Here is a 23,688-nt window from a genome sequence, read left to right as displayed (position 1 = left end):
TCCCATTTCTCCTTCTTGATCACTTAGAGTGACCCCAGTCCTCATCCTCTCTTACAGTTAGATGGGACCATGTGACTGAGTTCTGCCCATCGGTAGACAAAAAGAAATGATGTTTTCAGTCTTTTAATGAGATGATTAAGTAGCCAGTGTATCTTCCCTTTGATTTCTTTTCTCCATAGGTCAGTTGAACGTTTTCAGAATTAACTTAAACTCTAAAACATAAAGACCAAAAGATAGAAACAGACTGATTTTCGAGTCACTTTTCAGAAAATAAATGTTCAAACTGATTTGTTGGACAGGGCAGTGGTGTGATTAAGAATAAAAAGCCTCCTGGGGCACCTGGGTGGCTAAGTAGATTAAGCGTCCAACTTCAGATCAGCTCATGATCTCATGGTTCTTGGTTTGAGCCCCACATTGGGTTCTGTTCTTACAGCTCATATCATGGAGCCTGCTTCTGATTCTGTGTCCCCCCCCCTCCCCGTCCCTCCCCGTCCCTCCCCTGCTCACACTCTCTGTCTCTGTCTCTGTCTCTGTCTCTGTCTCTCTCTGAAAAGTAAATAAACATTAAATTTTTTCTAAAAAAAGAATAAAAAGACTCCCAAAGGGAGGAGCCTGAAGCCCATGGAGACCAGTGGGCAAGAAGTGTGTCCCAAGAGCAAGAATCATAAACCCTAGGGTAGAGATTTTTACTATGTATGCCCAGCAACAATGCAGAATTGTAAGAGTGGTAAGAGTGGTGACTTTTTCATTCTTCACCTTTGTAAATGGGAGTATTTTTTGCTGACATCCTATCCCTGTTTCACTTCCAGATGTGGTGTGTATGTGGGTGGGGAGAAGATAACTTATCCTTTTAGTCCAAAGTTTATAGGATCATCATAAACCACATCTGAAGATGACAGAGATGGCTGGACCTCATGCACTGATTCCAGAAAGCCAGATTCCGTGATTCCATTTAGCCAGAGGCAATGGCTGAATGGAGACTGGGTACTTGAGTGAGAATTTCTTATGTGTGAAAGGAATATTGAGACAGATATTTATTGACCAGAAGGTTGGATTGTAACAGACACTGGCTGAATCTGTCATCAATTTTATGTCCTTTTCCTAGGCATGGAGAAACTAGATTTCCCAATTTTCTTTGCCTTTAGTTAGGAGTCATAAGATTAGTTGTGATCAAGTGAATGTGAGCAGATATTATATAGACTCTTCCTAGGTCTGAATTCTCAAAACACTGAAAACTCTTTGACCCTTCATCTCTCTTCCCAGTTTTGTGGATGGAAACAGGATTCTGTAATAGAAGACAATAGGATCTGAGTCACCACTTAGTGACTCAGTGAACTAAGTGAAGCTGCCAGGAAATCCTGGCAGTGAAGCTGCCAGGAAATCCTAACTCTCGCCATTGAATATGGCAGAAGAGAGAACTAAACTTATATTAAGTCACTGAGAGTGTGAATACTTGTTCAGCAGCTGGTATCTTTGATCTTAAGCAGAAGTGAATCGATACCACAAAAAAGTCTTCACAAATGTATGGCCCTGGCTTAGTGGTAGAAAGCAAACAGGGAAGACATGATATTGGAAGAAGGTACCTCATGTTATGCTGGGAGAAAACATTTGGAAGATTGTCACTTTTGGTAACATTTCGGAGGCGGATCATTCACCTAACTGACCTGCTAAGTCTAGTGGATGAAATTTGAAAAAAATCATGTAATTCATGTGAGTGGGCTGTTATGGATGACATTTGGCAAAGTATTATTAAAAAAAGGAGGACATAATGAAAATTTGGCTAGTTTTTTGAAAAAATGAAATGGAATAGATGGAGTAAAAAAACTGGAGAACTGGTAGGGTCAAAAAAACTTCTTTCTGACTCCAAATAGTAAGAAACGGGATTTTTTTATTGAGTGTCAACACCTAATTCAGCTTGTCATTATATCAGAATGTTTCAGGGTGAGGATGAGACAGGTTATATGATCTGTATTTATATTTATTTCAAGAGACCAAGGTAATAGTAATTAAACATAGGGAAATTCACGGCTCAAGTATTTTATCTAGAAAGAACTTTGGATATGGCTGTTGGACCATGGATGGACTAGAAAAGGACAAAACCCAAGCCTAACAAGTTTTTTTTTGGAAATATATTGCCAGAGAAACCTCAAGACCAGACTGAAAATCTCTAATGCTGTTCAAGCTATTAAAACAACTTCTAGTCTCCTAATTTCTCATAATCAAGAGGCAGCCTTTAAGTCTGCATTGCCTCAAGGAGGTCACATTAATCCCTATGTAAGATGTGGCCAAGTATGGTAATGGGAAGGAGAATACTTCCCAAGAGAAGAGCTTGAAGTCATGAAGAGCTATGACCAAAATAGATCTTTCTAAAAAATAGACCCAGTTCATGGAATCTCCACTACCTCTCAAACAAGGACAATTTCCATTGTCTGCTCTCCTAAATTTCAAAATTACTATGGACCCATGACTGCTATGGGTTTCCCCTTGTCTCCCTACCTCTTCCTTCCTTCCTTCCTTCCTTCCTTCCTTCCTTCCTTCCTTCCTTCCTTCCTTCCTTCCTTCTTTCTTTCTTTCTTTCTTTCTTTCTTTCTTTCTTTCTTTCTTTCTTTCTTTCTTTCTTTCTTTCTTTCTTTCTTTCTTTCTTTCTTTCTTTCCCTTTCTTTCAGAAGCACACTATGATAGTTAATTTTATTTGTTCAGTGCTCATTTGTAAGCACTAAGCATGGACTTCAATTCTGTGAGCCCAGATTCACATATTTAGGAAGATATAAGCAAACTGATCAAAGTATATGGATGAAAAACTGAAGAAAGGCTCATGGTTAATCACATTGTAGTTTTAAATTTCTACAGCCAAGAAGCCAGAAGTCACAGGTCTTTTAGGTCTTTCTGGATGTCCCACAAGATATCCGCACTTTTCTTGAGCTGAGTGACCTCATCATCCTTCAGCTTCTGGTTGATAACACTGGCTAACCCCTGAACTTTTAGGATACATGGAAGGCTCAGGAATATTTCATTCTCAGTGCCATACATTCCCTTCACCATCATTGACACTGGATGAATCCTGGATTGATTTTTCAACATTCAACGAGATCAGCCATACTTAATCCAGTAGTCCAGTTGGTATATCCTTTTAGTTTGATGACTTCATATGCACTTTCAAACACCATCTTATGTACTTCCTTCTGATTTTCACTGTCATTGTCTGTTCCCATTTCTGGGTTCAGTTCCTGGAGAGAAACACCTGCCACATTCACTCTGCTCCACGTAGCCACACTTGAGTTGCCTTGTTCTCTCAAAATGCATCCATGGCAGCTGCTGGGATGAATGCCAAGTTTTTCAGCCATAACATAGTGAAATATAGCAAAATTCATATTACACCCACTTCCAATCACTTAGCTTGGGTAGTCCACTTAGCTTCCATGTAATGTATGTGAGAATATCCACTGGGTTGGAAACCACCATTATGATATAATCAGGACTGCACTTGACTATCTGAGGAATAATGCATTTGAAGACATTAACATTCCTCTGCACCAGGTTGAGCCACTGTCTCCCTCCTGCTGGCAGACTCCTGCAGTTACCACCAGAATCTTAGAATTGGCAGTCATGGAGTAATCTTTATCTGTCACAAAATTATCAATTTTAGATGTCTAAAGAATTAAGCTCCTATGTTGCAGATCCATCATTTCTCCTTTGTGTTTATCTTCCAAAACATCCACCAGGGTAAGTTCACTTCCAAATCATCCAGCCAGGGACTTTCCCAGAATGCTGATGGCACATGCCCTGCCAACTTGTCCAACACCCACTACAGTACTCTTATTGTTTGGGACGGTTGACTCTTCTTCTGTGACTGACACAATCAGTTTTTCCTTAAGAGTTGCTGTTGTGCCTAGTGAGAAACAGCTGTAAGAGTCATGTAAAGAAGACAATGCCAGCTGCGTCTCCTCCTTACCTCTTTCTTTTTATATGGAAGTGTCTGATGTGCATATCATCATTGTATATTGAAGTGAGACATATATTTTATCTTTATGGAAAGGAGCCACATGTGGACTTGATGTAGAGGAGTGGAAATCACCTGGAGAATCTGATTTTGAGGTGGAAACAGTGGCAAGATGGTAATTTAGCCAGTCTGTTTTAGGAATAAAGAGTGTATTCTATGTATTGGAAAAAGGATAAAAATAGATATTTGTTGACCAGAATATTGAGTTGTCACAGATACTGACCAGTATTATTTTCTCTTCTCGGGAACTCTAGGAGTCTATATTTGAGAGCCGCTTTTTCATTTAGGTTGGTGCCATATTCCTGAGTATGGCTATTGGAATGTAAGCAGAAATAACATGTCGCTTTCTGACTGGGATGAGTAAATATATAGCATGTATTCCCTCAGCTTTATCTCTATTTGTTGGCTGAATGATGCCAAGATGATCTTAATGTCAGAAAAGGGTGGAACAACACAAAGAAACAGATGATTTGAGGGAAGTACTTTGACCTTCTCATCAGACTGTGTTTTGAGTGAGGAATGAGTGTGTCACACTATGCCATTTCAGAATTTCTTTGTTACTGTGGCTTATTATAGCCTATCCTGACTGATACAGGGGAGTAACACTCTGTGAATATCATGGCTTAATGGACAGGAAAACTGTCTCCTCAAATTTATAATACATAGTCATCATGGGAAATTCTATCTGTAGGAAAAAGCAAAGCTTTCATTAAAGCAAGGAAGTAAGGAAAGAGATAAGGAAGAGTTTAAAGATGAAAATGAGTTTATATCTTATAGAGTCATGTTTTAAGATAAGAGAGTGAAAAGTTTAGAAAGGTAAGCATAGAGTGCAGCCGGTTAGATTCATGGAAATATAGAACATCTTGATGGTAGCAGCTCTAAAGATTGCAGGGCCAGGGTGACAGAGATGGGTGACAGTGCCTATACAATGGTGATGAACGGATAGGCCCAGTGTATACTGTTGGTCTAATCAAACTGTGACTACCAGGCTTAATTGCTGGAGACATTGTGTGACTCCATTTGGGGTGGACTGCTGCCAGCCCTTTTTTTCTTGGTGTCCCTGAAGCCCAGAGTGGTGGCAGGCCCTGAAGCTGTCATGCTTGGACAACATGATGACAGCAGCAATGATTTTGATTCCTGTATTTTGTTTCCCTCAATTCTTGGACTGACTGCCCTAACCCTTCTCTAGAGGCTATTCAAAGGTCAATGTGTCATTGAGATGGTCAGTGGTTTCTTGAAGCATCTTCAGGTCAATTATCAACTTTGCCGTGATGCCATTAGAAATCCCTGGTTGTGACAACTGTTTCCTGAAGGTATTGTTTTTCATAATTTGAAGCTGGAGAATACTTTTCAAAAGGGACATGATTCCTTTCAGGCTTGTTTTTCTCTGAAGGCCTCAAGTTCGATTTCCTTCTAGCTTTTTGAACCTTGTATTTCTCTAGGGAGTTTGAAAATGACATTGTTTACCGCATTGCATAGTGCTCCCTTTATCGAGGGCTTGATGTAGAAATTTTCCATGATCTTGGTATTAATAAAAAGTGCTTTTCCTGGAAAACTGGATTGTTTAATTCTGCTCTAGATTATCATGTTTACCGATGGTATTGGTGGCTAGTGTTCCTGTGAATCTGTGGCTTATCCCTTGAATGGAAAGTATTTTGAGTAATAATACCACCTTGGGTCCATCTGCTTTTTTTTTTAACTTTTATTTTTCCAATTGTCTTGATTTCTTCAGTTTCACTTTATTTTTTAAATGCTCCTGGATATATTTAGGTGAAGACTTTTATGGTGGCTGTGGTATCAGAAAAAATGAAAGAGACATAAGGGAATGAGGCAAAGAAAATAAGGACTAGAGTAAGAATGAAAGAATAATTACTGTCAGCATTTTGTTTATATTCCTTCAGACCTGCTATTTAGTGGGGCTCGGCTGACTTCCAGCTGCTAGTATCTGTATCTGTGCTGAGGCCATTTTCTGGAACTGCTAAAGTCCATGATGCATATGTGTGTGGAAGGCTAGAAGTGCCAGAGAATTAGCTTTCCCTGTGAAAATGTTTATCAGTGTCTCTCAGGTTAGTATATAAATACCCCACCTCCCTCACCCCTTGGTTGGGTTATATATGAGTTGTTTTGCATCATTTCCCAATTTGCCCACTGGATTGAGCTCTGGTCACTCATTGTGTTATTGAGCTGCTTTTTCTTCCATGTGTCTCTTCTCCATTCTGCTATCATTCTTCCTTTTAATTCTCAGAGACATCCTTGCATGCCATTCATGTGTCAGAGCTACTTCTAGGGAGACCCAACTAACAGAGGAAAAAGAGGAAGAGGGAAAGAGGGAGAAAAGAAGAAAGGAAGGGAAAGAGGGAAAGAAATAGAGAGAGACATAGGAGAGGAAGGAGAAGGGAGGAAGGGAGACAGAGGGAGAAACATAGAGAAAACACATTATATTAATGATATATGGGGTGCCTGGGTGGTTCAGTTGGTTAAGTGTCTTACTTCAGCTCAGGTCATGATCTCACAGTTCATGAGTGTGAGGCCCACATTGGGCTCTGTGCTGACAGCTCAGAGCCTGGAACCTGCTTTGGCTTCTGTGTCTCCCCCTCTCTCTGACCTTCCCCTGCTCATGCTCTCTCTCTCTCTCTCTCTCTCTCTCTCTCTCTCTCTCTCTCTCTCTCTCTCTCTCTCCCTCTCTCTCAAAAATAAACATTAAAAAATAAAAAAATAATAATATATGTTCACTCTGCTACTTGAAGGATCCTCACTCTTTAAGCAAGGTGTTTTTATAGCTGTAAGTATGTAATTTTCTCTGTTAATGAAGGAATAAAACTAAAACAATTTGACTCACCTGTTTAGACATTTAAGATAGTAAATAAATGCCTATATAAGAGGTTTCTCTATTTTATTAATTAATATATAACTCTAAAGGCTTATCTGATTATGAATGCTGATTTCATTGTTTTTATTCATACTCTTTTTCAGAACCTTAATAAGAACTAACTTCATACCCAATCCCTCTCTTGTGCACTCTCATAAAATGTGATAAGCCAGGTTCTGCCACTCCCTAAAAACCTCATTCATACTTAGCTCTCTCTTGGGTACAGGTACAATTTAGAAACATATTCCTTTAGAATTTGACAAATTCTAGGTAATAAAAGATCTTACCTCATGACATACACCTTCAAGTATTAAATTTATCTATCTATCTATCTATCTATCTATCTATATCTCCAATTTTTGTTATATGTGTATTCTGAACACAGCATTGATGCATCAGGATGCAAAAATGCATGGGCCATGGGCAATTTAAAATCATTTTAAGAGAAAGGACATAGCATATATATTTATTCATTTGTTCATTTTTTCCAAGCAGAGCACTGAATTAGATGCTGTGAAGAATACAAAAATACATCAGACACTATCTAGCCAATAGAAATGCACTATATATGTGCACTATATATGTGCAACTGAAGACTGACCCAAGAAGGGACCACTATTTGTAATATCCCACAACTGGAAACTTGCCAATTGTACATCTACAGAAAGATGGATAAACAAGGTGGGATACATTTATGCAATGAAACAATACAGTAATGAGACTGTATAAATTACAAGGACATGAAATAACATGGATGAATCTCATAAATATAAACTTGAGCTCCTCACCCCCCCCCAAAAAAAAACAGATACAAAATAGTACATTCATTTGATCCTGTTGATACGAAGTTTAAAATTAGGCTATATTGATATAAATCAGGATTTTAGATTTCCTTGAGGCTAAGGGTAGAGACTGAATGGGAATATGAGGTGACTTCTGGTATTCTACTAATTTATTTCTTGATCTTGATGTTAGCTACATGGGTGTGCTAGCTTTGTGAATATTTACTTATCCATGTGTACACTTGTGATTTATATACTTTTCCTTATCTATGATATTGAAATATGTATATATATATGTATATGTACATATATATGTATATGTACACACACACACACATATATATATATATATATATATATATATATATATATATATATAAATCAGACATATTTTTTCTTTGAGTTTACATCTGCTAGGAGAGATGTGGTATGTAAACACATACCTTTAATTTTATAACCCATAAGTACAATATAGCAAAAGGTCCTAGAAATAAAGATGAGAAAGAACTGCTCTTTGACCTGCAAAGAATCAGAAATGCTTAAAGGAAGTAATGAACACATTTTGAGATTATCCTGGATGGGTGAGTAGGGGCTGCCAAGTGTGTGGAGAGTGGAAGGACCTAAGTGGCATAAGAAGGACCTAAGCAGATTAAGAAGAAATGTGCTGGAATATTCTACAAATAAGTTTCCTGTGAGGTCTGGACATTAAGAATTGTGGAAGATAAACCAGATGAGAAGTTGGTGCTGGATGACAGAAAGCATTCAACAGTAGACTGAGGAATTTGAGTATGTTTTGTGGAGTGCCAATATTTTTAAGCATAGTTGATATGATTAGAACCATAGCTGGAAAGAATATAAGGACACTGCGAAATATACAATAGGTTGATGTGATGGAATCCTGGATGAGGGAGGCCAGAAAGGACATACGGAAAGAATACCAACTCATTAGACTTGACGATTGATTTAGGTGACGACAAGGACCCAAATTGAATGTATATTTTCATGGTTGAGTGACTGTCATTTGGAGGGAAGGGAATTATATGACTCCATTTGAGGTAGATTGTGTTTGAGGAATCAGCAGGTTATTTAGAGGTTGAGCATGTACTTTGTAAACACAGGACTTGAGCTCACGAGAGAGGGTGAGATTTGAATTTGGGTCGCATCTGCATAAATGTGATTGAAGTAGTCAAAGGCCAAAGTGAAGAAAAGAAAATAAACACTATGCTGTATAATCTTGACTTTATATCTAATAACATAGAGGATTAAAGCGAAAGTATTGGAAATATAACTAATAGTACACACAACAATAGCAACTACAATGATACTATACAAGTTTTTTGAGCATAGGGAATGTGTCTTGTTAATCATCGTATCTACAGTCCCTTCACAGCTCCCAGGACATGATAAATATGTTTTTTTAAGTTTTATAAATTTTATATGCATTGTACTTTATAATTTCTAAGTTCCATTATCAATATCCTCACTGTCTCAACAGGTTTGTAATTAATACCATAGAGATATGATGGAACAGTTACATTTCTATACTTATGAAGAATGTATTTGTCCCTATATATTAAAATGGAATCATTATTGTCATCTCATACTTTCCTATAGCTAATGCGCAAACTTTTCCCATTTATCTTGGCCCTAGTATCAGTCAGATATATTTCACAATGACCATGTTGGGAGAAGGTCTGAGAAGGAGAAGCGTAACTGGCCTCGCTTCAGAGAATGTGTGTTTTGTCACACTGCAGATCAACATCTATCAAAAGTTAGTGCTGAGATGCAGTTTGCAGTTCTATGCTTGTGATAGAGAGGCTCCTACATGGTGTTATAGTGCAGTTTTTGCAGAAAAATAGTTTTAATTATATGGACTTCACAGGGGTATTGTGAGGGGGCAGTCGGGTAAAGCTTGTAAATACAAAGTGCAAACTCTCCAACACCCAGAAGAGGTGACACAAATGTTAGTTTCCTCATCACTATTAGAAAGTTCACCAGTCATCTGGGTAACAGCAGTATTCTCTTCCAAGAATATTCAAGGTAAATCCCCTAATAGAGTAACATAAATTTACTGGCAGCCCAGGAACACAGGTCCTAATTAGATCATTGCTCTGGTGGCAAAATTCTTGACTTACCTTGTGTTTGGAATGTATAGGCTATAGATTATTACAGCTGTCACTTGTTAGGATTTTAATGACAAACATGATTTCTAAACAGAAGTCTATTATTCTCTTAAATGCCAAACCCACAACATGAGTGGTAATAGCATGCATTTGATAATCTGATGACAAAAATATCTACAGTAAACACTGGTCATAATCTAATCCCTTATTAGGGGCATTATTGCAGTCTTGTCCTATTTTATTTTTAAATATTTACCCTTACAATCTCTTTGTATTACAACATATCAACCGGAGTAAATATCATGGGACTGTATTCCAATTTCCACATTCATCCAGATGAATTAGAACGATAGCAATGAAGACACAATTTTGGTGTTAGGAAATATCCTCATATCTTCCATTCATCCCTTTGACATTCCCTTAACCATCACTGGCAGTCTCATTGCTTTGCCTTTGGGCTTCCACGTATTTTTCTCTTTATCCTAACTAATAAAGATAGATGGATAGATGACTAGATAGATAGATAGAAATACATATATGTATGTGATGTGCAATATGGTTTATACACAAATGTTATTTTCTTCATGTTTTTACTTTGCAAAAGCAGAACACATAGAACGTATTATTCTTATATCTTTTAATTTCGTGTAGAATATTATTTGCAAAACACAGACAACTTACAATCTCCTTTACTGTCCGGATTCTGTGAGACTTAAAGGACACATATATTCACGTTTGTCAGGTGAAAGGCTGAAGTTTATAGATTCTAAGTGACTTGCTGAATTTCACAGTTAGTAACATACAACTAGGTCTTGTAGCAATTAGGGTTTTGTTTTTGTTTTTGTTTTTTGTTTTTGTTTTGTTTGGGGTTTTTTTGTAGAGAGCAAAACAAACCCACCTAAAGGCAAAAATGAATTTGTCAGACAGACTTGGAGGTGTCACAGAAATCAGAAAAGTTGAAGAATCAAGTTCATAAAATAACATAGACTCAGTTTCATGACCACTTCACTCATCTCAAGAGCATTGCTAGTGTAAATTATTTCTTAATATTTTAAGTCTGCTTTGTCTGCCAAGATTCAAATTCTAAGAAGGAGGGTCTGGTTGGTCTTGTTTGGGCAATGTGTCTACTTTTTCAACAGAAATGTGCTTGGCAGCTTGATTAATAGACCCACCTGACTGTGTCTTATGGGAAGAAGAGTCCTCCCCCAAAGAGGTAGAATAAAATGCTAGATAACCACAAAGCCACAAATGTCCCTATAGCCCTATATTCTTGGCTTTCTGTTCCTAATTTTAATGCCTTTACTGTGATAGGAATAGATTTTTGCTCTTTGGAGTCAACATCTCTGATAGCTACAAGACATATTGGCAGTCAATTTCACAATTTGAGACATGAGCTAGAGAGTTAGAACTCTTTCAGAATTATGTAAGATGCATGTACCCTGTTGTTAACACACACCTCACCACCAATTCCTGACTACCCTTTCATGTTTGTGAGGACCAATCAGATTGCTCTGGGTGGTCCCATTCTAAGAAATACAATATAATTGGTAAAAGGAATAATATCATAGTTCCAGCTTAGGGTAAGTTATATATAAATGATAAGTTGTATTGTAACAAGGCATTATGTTCTCCAGATTTAATTAGCTTGGAATGTGAGTTATAACTTCTTGTGAGGGAGAGGATTAATTAAATTCTTGCGGGAGGGGGAAAAGCAGTCTGCATATTTTCAACACAAATAGGTAATATTTTTTCCATATTAATTGCCAGTTCTCATGATTCAAACATCAGGGTCATGATTACTACCCTTTATTTTTCCAAGTAGAGGACAAGGCAAATGAAAACAGGAAACAAGATAGAAGAAGAAACAAAAAGACAAAAAAAAAAATACAGAGTACTCAATAAACTTTAACTCTTCTGGCAGTGATCTCTATAGCCCACCATTTATCCAATTATAAGTGCTAATATTAGGAAGGAAAATAATTTTTCCACCATCCTTCTGGGTTCTTGGCCAAGGACACCCTCTGTAATAAAAGACAAATTAACAGAAGGAAAACAAACAGAAGTTTAATAACAGGTATACCTCCAGTGTACATGGGAGATACCCGGGAAAATTGAGTAACTCCCCCAAATGCCCAAGCCACCGTCTTAAATAACATCTCCAGCTAAAAACAAAAGAAGACGGTGGGGGTTGGTAGAACCAGTTATTACATAAGGCTATCAAAAAGGCATGGTAAACAAGGGTATGGTTGTTAAGCAGATTTATGTCTGTGCTTTCTTCATTGATAAAATTTTCTAGATTTGGTTATCCTCTTCTTCCTGGTACAGAGAAGGAGACACACTTAGAAATGGAGATTTCCAATTTAAATGTGTGTCTTACAAAAGGGTAATTTTTATGCAGTTTTCAGAACTTCTCTGATGTCTTTAGTTTATTAAAAACTAAAAAAAAATCAGCTAAAATAATGAATATGCTAAGGAGACATAAATTGGGATGCCACATTCTTTCACCAATTCACAAGTTTTCTAAGGGAGCTGAGATATCAGTGGTAAATACATGTCTCTGAAGCTATCCAATCATTTTACTTACTAAATTTATTAAATAACAGGTTCATATGTTTCCAATTGGTAGTCAGTATAAACACACTAAATTTAGGTATTGAGAACCTCACCAGTTGCCCAGACCCAAATCCAAAGAAGTTATGAGTAGAATGATAAAATAGCATGGCTTCAAAGTAACATATCTGGGTTATTTGGTCCCTGATACTTACATAAGCTTGGAAAAGTTTTTTAACCTCTGAGCCTTAATTAAATCACCAGTAAAATAGTGATAATAATACATATCTCATAGGCTTATGGAAAATTAAATGAATATGTGAAATTTCTCATACATATAAGGTAATTGCAGACATTTGTTCAAATCTGATCAAATTTGCCATAGAGAATACAAAGATATTTAAGACCACAACAGTAATTTAAGTTCTAATTAGCAAGTAAAATAATACAAAGAATTACTCAAACCAGATTCATATAAATCAGGAATCTTATACAATGTAAAGCTCTAGTAATAACTTTAAGGACAAAAGTAATTATATTACACAAGAAAAACCAGAAAATTTCTAGGGCCATAGTTTCCCAGACCCCTGTTTGTCCCTTCAGAGGCACAATAACGCAGTTTAACATGAGACTCTTAAACAATATGTATTGTTTGTTTGCATCACTTACTCAGAAGACGGCTATCTCAGACATGAAACATTTCTGTGTTATGCTGTTAAATCGCCTACATGACATTTTCCAGGAAGACATGTTTTCTTTCATAGTTGTGAAAGAAAAGTTGATAATTTAGAATTTATTAAAATTAAAAACTTCTGAAAAAGATGGTGTTAAGAGAATGAAAAGGCAAGCCACAGATGTGGAGAAAATATTTTCAAAACATATATCTGATACAAGACTCATATCCAAAATATACAAAGAAGTCTTAAAACTCAACAATAAGAAAACAACCCAACTAAATATGGGCCAAAGATCAGAACAGACACATCACAAAAGGTGAAGTGTCACACATACATAAGAAAAGATATTCAATATGACATGTCATTAGGCCATTACAAATTTAAGCAATAACGAGATATCACTATACATCTATTAGAATAGCTAAAAACTGAAACACTGAAAATACCAAATGCTGATGAGGATGTGGAGCAACAGGAACTCTCATTTCTTGTTGGTGGAAATACAAAATGGCACATCCACTTTGAAAGACCCTTTGACAGTGTGTTACAAAGCTGAACATACTGTTATCATATGGGTTATCATTTGTGCTCTTAGGTACTGATGTACTTGAGTTGAAAACTTATAGCCAGCAAAAAATGTGCGTGTGAATATTTATAGTAGGTTTTTACATAATTGCCCCAAACTGGGCACAACTAAGGTGTCCTTCAATCGGTGAATTAATGTACAAGCTGTGGTGTATGCATAGAATGGAATATTTTTCAACAATTAAAAGAAATGAGCTATCAAGCCAAAAAAACATGTTTAGGAATATTGAGTACACATTTGTACATGAAAGAACCCAGTCTGAAAAGGCTACATATTATATAATTCCAATTAAATGTCATTCTAGAAAAAGGCAAAACTATGGAAACAGTAAAAAAAAAAAAAAAAAAAATTAAAAAAAAACCCAGTGGTTTCCAGGGTTTCAGGATTCAGGGGAGAGTTAAATAGGTGAAGTACAGGGGATTTTTATGTCGGCAAAACTATTCTTTGTGATACTCTAATGTATCATACATGACACTATGTATTTTGAAAAATGCAGAATTTTACTGCACAAATAGTTTACCTTAATGTATGCAAATATAAAAAATCATTTAGAAGCTTAGGGTATCACAGGCAAAACTATACAGTGTGTCAAGAATATCTATCTGTATTGTAAATGTATGAAAAAATCTCAATGAAGAAGGTGGTGGTGGGTGAGGAATGCTGACCTAAGTAACCAGAAATTAGTGGATTTTGCAATACTGAAAGCCAAAGGAACTGTGCCTGCTCATTGTATTTTGGTTGCTAAAGTTCCTTGAGGGAAAGAGTAACAATTCTGATACTTCTATGCATGTATACTGGAATTGAACAGCTAAGTAAATGCATGGTGGATGGTGGGAGCCAGGTTTCTCACTGTTGGAGTGGGAATTTGCAGAAAAATAAGAATAGGAGGGTAGAATAATTCAAGTGGCGGTGGCTTAAAGCTGGAGATATTGGTAAGATCTCATGTTTAACTTAAAATAGATGTATATGTGGTTACATGTGGAAATAATACACAGATTTATTTCTTTTTTGCTGTCTGCTGAGAGGACCTAAAAGAAGTAATACCACGGTAGCAATGAGCACACTCAAGACCCAGATCTTGGTTTCTAATACCACGTACTAGTAAAAAGAACCAGCCCTCCCTGGAGAAATGACTGATTCTAGGCAATATATGAGATGAACCTGAAGAATCTTACAGTATCAGAAAATATACAAGTGCTCAAACAAAGAAAACCACATTGATTATGTCAAAGGGGCACAGAACCCAACTGAAAGAGCTTCCAATGGCCAAAGCTGGAACATTTTGAGGAAAAAAATACATGAAATAATATTAGATTATAACCCAGAGTACAAAATGAATATCTGTGAATCCATGCTGATATAAATCTCAACTAAATTAATAAATAGGAGAGAAGAGACAAATCTAAATAAATTATGCAGATTCTCTGTTCTCAAAGAGGGATTATAAATCCTCACTCTTTTTTTAAAAATTTTTTTAATGTTTTTATTTATTTTTTAGAGAGAGAGACAGAGCAAGTGAGAGAGGGGCAGAGAGAGAGAGGGAGAAACCGAATCTGAAGCAGAGTCCAGGCTCTGAGCTCTCAGCACAGAGACCAATGCGGGGCTCAAACTCACAAGCTGTGAGATCATGACCTGAGCTGAAGTCAGATGCTCAACCGACTGAGTGACCCAGGCGCCCCTAAATCCTCACTCTTTAAATGTGGAGTGTGCATAGCAACTTCCTTCCAAAGAGTATAACATGGAAAAGGGAGAAACTAGAATAATTTTGTGGCGCTGAAATCTGACAAACACTACTTCAGCCAGCTAATCAAAGTCAACATCAACAGTCATAAAACATGTTGATAGAATGTACCTTTGGTATGATAAGAATGCACAAATGAAAATGTATACAGTATCTCAGTCCCCGATACTGCTGGAGAGCCAGCTGGAGTTGCTTTCATTTGTGTACCTTATAACTTCTTTTTCTTTCTCTTTCTTCCTTCCTTCCTTCCTTCCTTCCTTCCTTCCTTCCTTCCTTCCTTCCTTCCTTCCTTCCTTCCTTCCTTCCTTTTCTTTCTTTCTTTCTTTCTTTCTTTCTTTCTTTCTTTCTTTCTTTCTTTCTTTCTTTCTTTCTTTCTTTCTTTCTTTCTTTCTTTCTTTCTTTCTTTCTTTTACATAAGATGAAATCACCACTGCTTTGAACAAAGTCACTTTTCATTAAGTTTCCTTTTAGTTGCATCTTTACACCATACTATATAAAGTCCAACATTTTTCTGTTCTGAACATGGTTGTGAAAAGTGTAAACTGAAATGGATATTTTTGGGGCTTTTAGAAGCACGATTCTAATAATGGACTTCATTTGCCATAAAGAAAGTATTCTTTACCATTCTTTTGTTTTGTTCTGTTTTTTAATAAAAATTTACAGATTAAGAGGGTCATTTCCCCCTTATCATGAGAAAGGGGGTTCTATGAAGATATGAATTTCTGTCCTCTTTTTTTTTTTTGCTGCTGCAGTATTTCCATCACCTAGAGAAGCACCTATTAAAGAGAAGATGGTCAATAAATATTTGATAAACCAGTGCATCATTGCACTATCTGCATTTGCCTTTTAAATACTTTGCTGTACCTGGGGAGATGCTAATTGAAGTCATGGAAGTGGCTGAGATTGTTATGTTAAAACAGATTCTTGGCATATATACTATACTTTGGGTTAAATGAGGAAGAAACAGTGATAAAATAGACAGAGATAGTATCAAAGAGATGGAGGAGAACTCATGAGGCAGTGTCATGGCATCCAAGGGAAGCCAGCATTTCCAAAATGAGGTTCTCAATAATAAATATTTCAGAGAGTAATTGAGAGCAAGCTGTTAGATTTGTTTATTTGTAAGATAGTGACAAATTTTGAAAGATCTCTTGAATGATGGGAATAAATCAAATAGATCCCAAGATGTTAGTAAATAAGAATAGTTGGAAATTGAGGCATTAGTAAAGGAGTTTCTTATTAACCTCAGGATTGTGTGTTAATGTGTAAGGTCATATATGTTATGCTTCAAGTATTTCTCAGCACACAATAAGTGTTGTTGCTGTTCTTTATTTAATAATTACTATTTCAAAATGTCTTTCTCCTAGTTTCAGCTTAAAAGTGAGGAAATGTAGGGGCACCTGGGTGTCTCAATTTGGCTCAGCTCTGATTTTGGCTCAGGTCATGATGTTGAGGTTCATGAGTTCAAGCCCCGTGTTGGGCTCTGTGCTGACAGCTCAGAGCCTGGAGCCTGCTTCAGATTCTGTGTCTCCATCTCTCTCTGCCTCTCCTCCACTCATGCTCTGTCTCTCTTTCAAAAATAAACATTTGTGGGGTGCCTGAGTGGCTCAGTCGAACATTCCACCTTTGCTCAGGTCTAATCTCACCGTTTGTGAGTTTGAGCCTTGCATCAGGCACCATGCTGACAGCTCGGGAGCCTGAGGCCTGCTTTGGATTCTATGTCTCCTCTCCCTGACACTCTCCCGCTCACACTCTGTGTGTCTCTCTCAAAAATAAATAAACATTAAAAAATTTTGTTAATACAAAATAAACATTTTTTTAAAAGTGAGGAAATGAATATTGTATATTGTTCAGATAGTAGTTGTAATCTTTCATAGCCTTAAGCATAATCCTTAATGCACAATAAACTTTTGATAAATACCATTTCACTTGTCATATTAATGATTCTATATCCCATTTTCCTTTTTCTTGAAATCCATGACAGTCTTCTATTGCAAAATAATGGATAAATTCTATTTAATACATATACAAATAACAAGTTGACACCTCTAGCTAGTAAACAGACAAAAATGTTACTATAGTTTGGAAATAGTATGCAATAATACAAAATTCACATGTGAATCCTTGAATAATTGCCAGACCACCTTAACTTTCATTGTTTCAATGAATTTTATAGCAACCCTATGAAGAACAGGGTATGAGGGTATTATTTTGAGAAAAAGTAGTAACGTTTATGATTAGGTTGGGGTTTAGATTACTTCCAGTGCCATTTATCATTTATGATCTTTGTCAATTTACTCAACATTTCTAGCTTCACTTTCTTCTCTTCTTAAAGAGTTCTCTCCATAGACATATTGAGACAATTAGACAATCAAGTACACAAAATCTTACCTTTCCATTGCCATGCCACATACAGGCAGATAGAAATAAACCAATTTCTAATTGATTTAAAGTGAATATGGGCAAAACAAATAGAATATGTACTTGGCAAATATAATAGCTGAAATTAAACTCAATCCTTTGGATTCTCAAAGGCTTTTTCTTATACCTTCAGTCATTGATATTTGGAAGTGCTAGCATGTTGGTATATTCTTTACTTATTACATATTGCACTTGAGTTTTAGGTCCTGAAATTTATTCAAGAATATTTTAATAATCATTCTGCTGAAAAATCCAATGTGAAGTTTGGCTCTCCAAAGGTATATTTCCACTCTCTTAATAATAGCATAGAGAAATTACTCAGAAGTTCCTTTTATTCCACAATATCTCAGAAATTGAGAGCAGATAATGAGAATGTATTTGCAGTCTTAATGTTGTAATTCCCAGTGGAGATCTTCACATTTTTAATTATTTAACAATGTCATTTAAATATTATCTGTCCTCTATGAATATTTCATGTTCATCAAAAATTCCCTGAAAAAGTAAAAATAACCTGTACATTTGTTAAAGAGGACAGTATCAATAATAGCATCCAAATGGTACTTTACTGCCTTTGGCTTGGGGAATAGTTTTTAATCCAGTGGTTCCAATCAGTCATCTAACATTTTTGTAAGGGTACACAGACTGAAGGCATGCTAACAAAGAGACTCCTGGAAATAGGGTTCGAATAATACAGTAGAACTGGAAATAAGCTCTGTCTCAAGATGAGATGTTCTTCAGGAATATGTAGAAAGTCTCTAAAAGTCGAAGCTGAACCACCTGCATCGATTTGATCATTTCCAATGACATGTGTTATGGACTAAATTGTGTTCACTCCAAATCTATACATTGAAACCCTAACCCTGCAGCGTAACTGTATATTTGGAGATAGGGAATTTGAAGAGGTAGTTAAGGTTAAATGAGGTTGGAGCCTTAATCCAATATGGCTGGTGTCTTTGTAAGAAAAAGAGACAGTAGGGATGTGTGCACACAGAGAAAAGGCCATGTGAGGATAAAGCAAAAGGTGTCTATCTGCAAGCCAAGGAGGGAAGCCTCAGAAACGGCCGGTGTCTTTATCGTGGACTTTTAGCCTTCAGAATCATAAGAAAGCAAATTTCTGTTGTTTAAGCCAATCAGTTCAGCGTGTGGGATTTTGTTAAGGCAGCCCAAGCAGACTGACACAACCTATTTCCTTTAGGAGGTAACATGGTCTGTGGAATATTAAAAGCAGAGGTATGAAGTTAAATAATTCTAGGAAGTATAGTTAAACAATACGAGTTACCATATATAAAACATCTAATTTGTTTTGAGTGATTGAAACAGATATCTTTTATTTCCAAATAAAACCTATAATGTTAGCATATTTATTCTCAGTATATAGATGAGAAAACTGAGGGTTTGAAGAATTAAATAACTTTCTCAAATCAAAGAGATAAAAATTAATTGAATGAAGATTAGAACTTAGATTATTTTTTTATTTTAAAGTGATGACCTTGCCAGTATGCCATATGCCCCCATGTCTGCATCTTTCTGCGACTCTGGTTTTCACTCCATCGTCTTGTACTTTTCTTAGTCCTCCACGCCCCCCGCCAGTGTGTGTGTGTGTGTGTGTGTGTGTGTGTGTGTGTGTGTGTGTGAGAGAGAGTGTGTGTGTGTGTGTGTGTGAGAGTGTGTGTGTGTGTGTGTGTCTGCCTCTGTCTTTCCCTCCTTTTCACTCCTCTCTGTCTCTGTCTGTCTCTGTCTCTGTCTCTCTCTCTCTCTCTCTCTCTCTCACACACACACACACACACACACAGACACAATCTCTCTTGTCTCTTCTGTTCTGCTATCATTCTTGCCCATACATTGTCTATGCTTGGTAAATATGGTGACCTACACTAAATACACCAAATCTCCTTCAGGTTATGGAGTACGAGAAACCAAGAGGTAGATAATAGAGTCAGGAATAACTTTGTTGTGGCTCTTCTGATTATTTACTGAGGACAACTTGCTGTCAGCTCAACCTTCAACCTATTTTGCCCGCTCCTAACCATTTTGTTTTCAATTACTATTTTACCTTGGCAACAAAGTCAGAAACTTTAAGTGCATTAGTCTCATTGTTAATTCAATTAAAATACAGCTTCTAATTACATCCTCTCCAAGGAACTAAGAAGCAAGTTGGAAACCACTGAAAAGTGGACTATTGGAGAGCTTTTGAAGGTTATCAGAAAAGTTAAGAGGTTGGGAAACTCTGCTTTATGAACCAAAAACAAAATAATTGATAGTAGGCATAGGTCTTTCTTCCTATTCTCTTCTTCCTCCATTGACCTTTATCACCTTTCCTCTACCCTCCTCCTGCCCCCTCACCTTCTCCTCTCCCATTACGGTTTCTTTGTTTGGAAACCTCTTTAGTTTGTTTCTAAAAATTCTTCAGGAATGAATGAAATTGAGCAATTGCATGTGTGCATTATTGGAAAATTTTCCAAAGTTTTATGTTGTTTTGAACTAAGGAATTTTGATGGGAATGATTCGAGATGCTTCCACTCATTAATACAGTGCTTAAATGTATTATCTCTTTTACTATTGCTAATGACCCAAAAGAATGGTTGCATGGATTATTCCCATTTGTCAGATGTAGAAATTGTGTCATGAAGACATTTAGTTACTTGTCAGAGACACATAGCCTGTAAGGGTAGAACTTAGTAGCCTAAATCTATAGATTGTACTTGTCAAACTTCTTTATACAACATAATGAGTGTCTGTATATCATGTAATTTATAATTGTTACTTTAGAAAATAAAATTACAGCCCTCTTCTTAAATTTGCAATAAGCAGTATATTTTTACATGGTAGGCTATTCAAAATGGAATTTATCTGTTTACTTCTTAAATCTGATGATCCAAATTTTTTATTTTTGTGTAAATGAGTTTCTTAAATTTACTCCTGTTCTTATCTTATTATCATATTTTATAGTCAGATGTACATGTACATATGTGTCTCCTTTTTTTGAGGGTTGAAGAAAGGAGAGATTATAGCTAACAGGTCCACCGGCTTTGGAGTAAAAAAGTCTGAGTTAATCCAGTAGTAAACGTCATTTTAGACAGTCTACTTATCCATTTAGGTCTCAAGTTCTTAATTTGAAAATGGGGAGAATCATAGTATGTGCCATACTGTGTTCTATGAAATTAAATGATAAGGAACAAATGTAAAACATATAATCCTTATCACGCAGCAATTACTCATTAAGAGCTAGCTATGTTTCTTCCCATAGCACTTTATTTCTGGATTATTTATTCTGTGAGAAGGATGGCTTACAAGATAAATTCTCATAGCAATAAAAGACTGTCATTTAAAGTGTATATATTCTTTAGATGAAACTGAAAATAATAATGGTAATGATATCTTTTGATTATCAGCAATTGGTTGCCAGAAATTAGCAGTTCTAAGGAAAGAACATACTAAATCTTGGATGTCAAAAGTTGGAAGATAATCAGAGTTCCTTCAGTACTTCAGAGAACCTCGAATTTTGCAGGTGTAGACGTGACATGGGTGTAGATGTCCTGTTTGTGTAAACATCTTCCATGAATGACATCATGCACTTATGGATGAAGAAATCATATGTTAATTCATTTGTCTTTGGTCCATAAAATCATAGAGAGTCATTACTCAAATGAAAAAATATCCAAGTATAAAATGTGTAATGCTCAAAGTTAAACAAGGGTTTGAAAAAATGAAAGCAATTCTGTATTGCACACTAAAGTAATTAGCTGTCTGAAGTCTTTAATTAGTATATATTTGAATTTAGAATTAGTATTGTAGCTATTAAATTACTGCTTATTTTGGATAATTCTAGTGGCTAAATCAAATGCAGTTGAATGCAGTTGGATGTTCTCAGTGCATTATGTTGTTTTTATTAATGAAAATTAATTTAAATTTAGATTGCATAATTTTCCTGTGTACACAAAGTTAAATTTATAATTGCTAATAGATACCAATTCAAGAAATATCATGAATTCAAAATTTTAAATGAATTTCATTTCCATAGTCCCTAATAAAATTCTCACATATGTTAAATATGTACAAATATTTCTAGCATTTGTGATCTTTATATGTGAAGATCATTCAAATTTATTTTTGGTGATTGATGATATCAGGTCCCTGAAACTTTTATTATTTCAGCATAAAAGTGAACTGAAAAAGCAGTGAATCCTGAATTGACTTGTTTTGTGATTTCTGTAATGTTAAAGTGAATTTTTCTCCAATAAGATACTGTAGTTTTTGTTTTTGTTTTTGAGACACAGAGAGAGAACATGCATGTGAGTAGGGTAGAGAGACAGAGGGAGAAAGAGAATCTTAAACAGGCTACACATTCAGCATGCAGCCTAATGTGGGGCTCAATCCCATGACCCTGGGATCATGACCTGAGTAGAAATCATGAGTCAGAATTGTTCAACGGATTGAGCCACCCAGGCATCCCCCATAAGATAATATATTAAAACTAAATTCTGAATGTCTATATGTGCACACTCACACAAATGGTTGTATATATTTAGTTTATATTTTATGCTGGTATGATCCTTTTTCACTATAGAAGATACAGTTTCAGGATACATTAACAAAGGCTGTTTCTTAACTTTGGAACAAGTCTTGAAACCAAGATTTAGTATATTTTGCTGGATTTTCTATCCTTAACAAACTAAAAGGACTTTTTTTTAAATTTTTGACTCTCTTGAAAGAGTAATATATATATATTTGCTGAGAAGAATCTAATTTAAATATATAGAATAAAAAATCCATGAAATAGTTTAGTTGCAAGTATATTATTATTTTCTCAACAAACTGACACTAATATTCAGACAGAAGCCACTTGTGCTTTTTCTGCTACTGTCAAAATCTTTTTGTTAAGGTAATGTGGTGAACCTCTTAGCCTGGAATGGTTTATGATTATGAGTTTGACCTAGTCCTAATTTCTCATTCTTTTAAACTGTCCTGGTTCTCGAACATCTTTTGATCCCTCTTGGCATTCCTTCACAGTTCCAGATAGCCACTTGTTTATATCAGTGTTAAAACTTTAATTTCCCATTATTCTTTGTGTCTACCTAGGCTCTTTCAAAGTTAATACATTTTGGTACAGAAGCCATTACCTACATTGTTATTAGTTAGTTTACTGTTTCCATCCTTATTTGTTATTATACTGATTCATGTAACTGTTAAAAATTCCTCCAGTTGTTAATATTTACTTTCTAGTAGCTTTTGCTACTGCTTAGGGTAGGGATTCTTTGTTTCTCTGAGCCACTGCAGTAATTGGCCATCACATTGTAGCCACGTACTTTCTAAAACCAGTTTCTTTTTTTTTATGAATATAATTTATTGTCAAATTGGCTTACATACAACACCCAGTGCTCTCCCCAACAAATGCCCTCCTCAATGCCCATCACCCATTTTCCCTCTCCCCCACCACCCCCCCCATTCACCGTTAGTTTGTTCTCTGTATTTAATAGTCTCTTGTGGTTTGCCTCCCTCCCTCTCTGTTTGTATCTATTTTTTCCCTCCTTCCCTTCCCCCATGGTCTTCTGTTCAGTTTTGCAATATCCACAAAAGAGTGAAAACATATGATATCTGTCCTTCTCTGACTGATTTATTTCACTCAGCATAATTAATACCTTCCAGTTCCATCCACATTGCTGTAAATGGCATGATTTCATTCTTTCTCATTGCCAAGTAGTATTCCATTGTATATATAACCACATCTTCTTTATCCATTCCTCAGTTGATGGACATTTAAGCTCTTTCCATAATTTGGCTATTGTTGAAAGTGCTGCTATAAACATTGGGGTACCCGTACCCCTATGTATTAGCATTCCTGTATACGTTGGGTAAATTCCTAGTATTGCTATTACTTGGTTGTAGGGTAGCTCTACTTTTCATTTTTTGAGGAACTTCACACTGTTTTACAGAGTGGC

General features: G+C 36.1%; 1 long non-coding RNA gene and 1 pseudogene across 3 annotated transcripts in view; one reads left to right on the top strand and one right to left on the bottom strand.

Moving 5' to 3' along the window:
• Positions 1-23,688, top strand: part of LOC131487729 (uncharacterized) — a 731,038-nt gene that overhangs the window by 496,643 nt on the left and 210,707 nt on the right. The gene's annotated exons all lie outside the window — the stretch shown is intronic.
• Positions 2,824-3,701, bottom strand: LOC131487728 (L-lactate dehydrogenase B chain-like; annotated as a pseudogene).

Source organism: Neofelis nebulosa, chromosome 10 (genome assembly GCF_028018385.1).
Source record: "Neofelis nebulosa isolate mNeoNeb1 chromosome 10, mNeoNeb1.pri, whole genome shotgun sequence".
In the NCBI taxonomy this organism is placed as follows: domain Eukaryota; kingdom Metazoa; phylum Chordata; class Mammalia; order Carnivora; family Felidae; genus Neofelis; species Neofelis nebulosa.
This window is presented reverse-complemented; position numbering and strand designations above follow the sequence as displayed.